The sequence below is a fragment of the Perna viridis genome, chromosome 1, assembly GCF_037379345.1.
Source record: "Perna viridis isolate PV_CMFRI_1.1 ecotype Kerala chromosome 1, ASM3737934v1, whole genome shotgun sequence".
NCBI lineage: Eukaryota > Metazoa > Mollusca > Bivalvia > Mytilida > Mytilidae > Perna > Perna viridis.
In genome coordinates this window covers 66909518-66915517 of record NC_142445.1, presented here as the reverse complement: position 1 = coordinate 66915517, position 6000 = coordinate 66909518, and positions in this window count along the sequence as shown.

Below are 6000 nucleotides of genomic sequence, written 5' to 3'. Positions count from 1 at the left end.
CAACGTGAAAACCCTTAATATGCGTGAATCGAAGCGCCGATGGCGTTGAACCTCCGAAATCATGATATATTTATAGGTATTTTAAAAACTTTATAATCCGCTGATGGAATTTGTTTTTTCTGTACTTCCAAAAAGATTAATTATTTACAACGGGATCTGTCCTTTCATAACTACTGGAACTACACATCCACACAAAACGTAGCCAATCATATGGAATCCATACATGGATATCAAATGCTTTGATAAAATATAGTTCGAACTTCTATATATGTATTTGAATTTTTCTTTGACAATTAATCATGTAAAATATAATTTCAACCGTAAACTATAGAAACATGCAATGTATTTATACGAAATAATCAATTTGATACATTTTAATATTCATCCGCCAGATCTCTTTCGCGGTGGAAGTACTTTTAAGGCGGTTATCAACCGGAGGTCGTTTTGATTGACATCTGATGTCAGATGAATTTTAGACTCAGAAGTCACATGACATCCGAGTAAAATGTTTTTGCCAAACACGTTCGAACCTACAGGACCCATCATGCAATTAGAGACATTAGCAATAAACTTACAACTCAAAAAGTGTACATTGCAGGTCCAAAAATCCGCTAGAAACTCCCGACATCTACAGTAAGAGGAGAAATGAGCAAAAACTTCTGGTTTGAATTTCTCGTGCGCCTGCGAATGTTTGATCTGCGTCAAGTCAACTCGAAAAAATAGTCCTGCTTGCTGAGTCAAAATTTAAATAGCTTAAAATAAGTACATGGTCATAGAAATATTACAGTTCAACAAACATTACAAAAAACCTTTAATATCATAAAACTTCCACGTCGTCGTAAGAAATATGGAACATCACATATTTAACTTGACATGGGAGTGTAGATGATTGGATGATCGGCGGCGGAGCGTATACTTAAGTAAACTTTGCAAGGTGGAAATGGGGAGGGTACAGAGAACAGCAGCGGAACGTTTTAATATTCTGGTGATTCGACATGCCATTATCCCACTTCCGGTATCCCAGATGCGGACGATCTCCAAGTCAAGTTCAGACTATTGTCTTCCTTGACAATAACGATATACGAATCTGGCACGAATCGAAAAAAAAAAAACGCTCGGCGACCGTCGCATTTTACATCTATTATAAGCCTCATTTGTATATTGTTTTTATTTCAAGTCTATATAATTTTCTTTAACACCTTATATAGATGACAAGTGTCGTGTATCATGTAAATCTATAAGCTAGAAGAGTGAGGAAGCGGTTATAGGTCTGCCAAGGATATTCCACTCAAAATGGATTTTTAAGTAATATAAGGGCGATAACTTTAGTTATCATAGGTAGGTGAATGTTTTAAGAGTCGACAATATCTAGTTGCCTACATAATTCATTTAGTATATGAATGAAGATAGTGGCATACTAAGAATACTCAAGTCCCAAGTTTAAAGATGACATGACCCAATTGTTTATCTCGACGGATTATGATTTTTTTGTAGAGATGTCCTAATACGAAAAACGACTTCCTACTATCTTAGATATTCGTCCATTGACTTCACCTTTAACAAGCAGCGGGTCTGAGAGGAACAAGGAACTCACCCTTCCGGAGTACAAGAGTTCATCTCTGTTTTTTTTTAGTTTTGTTTGTGGTGTTCGTTCTTACACGTGTACGTTTTTAGTTCCATTTCGTTTTGTGCGGATTGTTCTTTGTTTACTTCTAATTGGAATTTCCTGTTCAGTTTTGCTCCTTTAGTGGGACTTTCGATATTGATATTTTTTCTTGATTACCATTTATACTGCTAAGGTATTTTTTTCAATGTTAAATTGCCCACGACCACATATGAAAATGACAAATTTTCCAATAAAAAGAAGTGCCAACCTCCTACTTCCTCCATGGATCTGCCACTGCTAGTATTGTCAGTATTGGGTGTTTTGCTCGTCCTGTCTCTATAGTACAATAATTAACTTTTCGAATTGTTAGTTATTCTTAAATATTTGCACGCAAGTTTTTCAAGTTCGAATTTGCTTATTTTCATTTTTGTATTCATTTGATCGATTGCTTATTGAGACGATTCGGTTTCCCAATACTTAAAATGTTTATACGTGTATCATGACACCTCACAATTTATAAAAACTCACCTACTAGAGTAATCGTTTAAAACATAATAACATAAATTACATTTTGTGAGGTTTTAACAAGCACGCCTGACTTCATTGCAGCAATAAGGCTAGTTGAACCCCTGTGCACTTTCAACGGACTTGCAAAATCAACGCTTTGTAAGTAGTGTATAAACAATAGCAGGTTGAGAAAATAAAAACTTACTTTTTTCTTCATCATTTTCATTAACAACATGACATGCAACTTACAAACAACAATGTATGAATAAATCCCTGAGGATGATATCGTTATATATGCGGTCCAAATTCTCGTATAACAAAAGCACCAGAAACCATGCGTCATTTTACTGTAGATCCTGCCGAACTGTTTCTACTAGAAGGCCTACTACGACGACCTGTGTCCGAAGATTTCGCTGAGACAAGTGTCAGAACACTAAGGGTATCTTCTCTATCTAAATAACTAGCAAAAGGTCTATAATTATCACATAACTGAGGAACCCATTCGTCCAGTAGATGGTGTAGAATGTCTTTATAGTCTAGTCGTCGTTTTCTTTGAAGTTCGTTCTCTTTTGTAAATGTGCTCTCTATGCTGCCATAGATGTCCACAACCCCATTGCGCAATGCTTCCGGTCTACAACTTACACTTGTTCTTACCCTCTGTTTAGTTACAGGGAATATTGCGCTGTCTATTCTGGATTTTCTCCGGATTGACGTGGTCGGTCTACTCCTATCATTCCCAGTTTCACCGATTCTCATCATTGGAGATACACATCCCGGCTTTATGCCTGAATATTGTTCCATATTTACAATCTCACTGGAAACTCTCTAAAACAGTAATTTGAGAAGCACGGATATAAAAAAATTAATCAACTGCTTTTTCCAATCCCTCTCTGCACTGTTGTAGTTACCATGGAAACAAAACCAATAATATTTGCGTCAGTTCTTCATATATTTATCCATCAAACTCGTTAAAATGAAGAAAATTATCGCCATTCCTTAAGTGGTGTTTATAAAGAACACAAACCTACCGCATAAAACTAATTCATGGGAATTGCTCTTATTATTAACATAAAAACTTAATTTGCATGAATAAATAACCTAATGAAATCTAAATCCCTAAAGATTATCATTTCAATAAAACCGATTAAAATTTGCATAACTCTTGGTAAATTAAAGACTCTTTAACAATTAATCTGCAAGTCGTAACAACTTTGTTTTGTCGTTAACAATCCTGTATTGTGTTTGGATTAGGTTTAATGTCTTGGGGCTTTTTTTTTGGATATAGAAAATGTTAATTTAATTAGAAAAATCGGGTACTGCACAGCTTAGTAGAAATCTAGAACACTTGCATTATGAAGCACAATTTTGTCGTGTTCCGCAAAATCCAAAATCATCGGACTTGGAAGAATATGATATGGACTTGTCTAATGTCAGATTAAGGACTGGCGACTGACAGGCCGCAAAAAAGACAGAAAAGGACGAAAAGACTTGACAACACTCTTAATTAAGCATCACCATTTCTCAATATCTCTTAAAAGTCGGTTTCGCTTTTGTTAGGAATCTAAAGTCTACTTGTCACCATCATATGGTGTTTACATATCACAATTGATTCGCTTTGCTCATATTTGGCACAATGTTTCAGATTTTAACGAAAGGAATCTTTATATATCCGAGAAATTACTACAACAAGGTTGTCGATTTCAGAAGCTCGTAAAATTATTCACATTTTTTTAACCGATACAAGGAATTCATTCTCAAATACAGATGTATTTGCGAAGGATTAATACGTGCGGGTATCTCTTACCTTTTGTTTTACGGTTATCTACTTAGTCTACACAAAGCACGGAAAACTCGATACTCCCCAATAAGTTCACTAAATTGCTAAATAGATTTATTCGTAAGGGATATAGTTATGGTATTGTCAAATCGTCAAGGATAGCGTTTTTTTTTGTATTAACATTGATTTGCTCATATGGGCTTTACATAGAAATTATATTTAAAGGCAGTTTTTGGCATGATATAGGTTGAGTCTTTTTGTATGACTTATGATGTACCGTGGTTCTCAACCCCACAAGGGAAGAATTGGGATTGATTTAACAATGGGGACATAACTTTCTGTAGGTTTAAACTGGTCTGTAGCTGGCATGTTAGTTCACTGCTAGTAGTCTTTAGTTTGTACATTTGAATAATTTATATTCAATTTCATTATTTCCGTTGCAACAAGGGACTCAGACATTTTAAACTGGTGTTAAGGTGTGTTTAATTGGTAATAATTTTTCCACAGTGGCCAAATTTTAAAGGGTGAGGGTTGTGATCACGTCAAAGTACTTTAACCCCGCCGCATTTTTTGCACCTTCCTTGGTCAGGAATTTCATGCCTCTGTATGTCTTGTTTCGTTTTCACATTTAGTTTATTTCTGTGTTACTTGAGTATGTCGGGGCAAATCTTTCGATGTACCTGTATATAATGATGTTTTGGGGCCAGCCGCAGTCTGCACTGTGGTGTGAGAGTTTATTCGTCGTTCATTGAAGACCCATAGTGGCCTTGAGCTGACATTTTCATCCAAGTGGGGATGTTTTCTCAATGACATATTCACCATACCTATTCTCATTATATTTACTTACGAACAGAGCAGAATCAGTCAAGTTTAAAATCCTAAATTTGGCAGTGCAGGAGGGATTGAAATTGGCCAAAATCCTAACAAATTGCTTAGATTCGTTATTATAATCAATTATAAAGGATTAAAAATGAAGTGCTTTGTAACTAATTCATGAAATCAAATGTAAATCCCTATAATAATCGGGTAGTTCATAGAGCACAGTCAATAAAAGACCGACAGTGGAATACCTTTTGTTTTTGTTTTTGTTATCTACAATTATAATTGTATAAAAATGCTTGTAATAATCATCTTCGGGAAACTTTTCCGTAGATTATGATCTTCCCTAAAATGTAAATTGCAGTGCACTTTTTCGATGAATTTAAATATTGTATTTAATGTACATTTCTGAATTTGTAAAACTTTAGTCGTGAGTGTTTACTTTTACATCTAAAAAAAACCTTATAACCACTTTCGGGAACGTTTATCTTTCCTGAAGTGCTTTTTTTATTGAATCACATTTGTATTAATAAGGAAAACATCTCTTTCACACAGTTACGACGGCCCCATTATATCGTCTACAGCATGACACCGAGAGGGTTTGACATGGGACTTACCATTCCATATAAGAAAAAATCAGCATGTCCAAGACACCCAAAAGCGCTTTATGTCTCACATGGGATGAAGAGCAAGAGTGAGGCGATAAATTTGTTGCATTTGTGAAGCGCACACTTTCTGGGACACTATTATGTAATAAAACTTTTAATTTTTCAACTTGTTTGACAAACCATTGCGTGTATTTAACATGGACGTTCTTTCAGCTCACCACTGGGCTTAACTTAAAATAAAACCTAAAAAAATGTAGTTGGTTGCAAGCTTAATTTCACTTTTGCTAAATAAAAACATTTCATAATTTTGGCTAGTCGCCGAAAATAAGGAAATACAATATAAAAGCGTAACAAAAAAGCATAAATGTTCTATTTTCATCTCCGGGGGCAAGTATTCAAGTTTAATATTAAATCACAATCGGTTCATGATTGATATATTAATTGAAAATTGTTGCACTTATGAGAGGAGTGGTTGACTGTCGGACCAAAGAAAATTTGTTATAGAGCTATCGCTTCTTTTTTTGTTTATCCTTATGTTTCGTAAAACATTTTTACTGAAAGCACTGTATGATTGTGTGTCGACACTCAGCATGAACCACTTATGTTTCTTTTGTAATGATTCTAATTTCCGAGTTGCTCATTTACTTTTGTTACTTTGTATGTATTATTTTGGTTCTTTTATG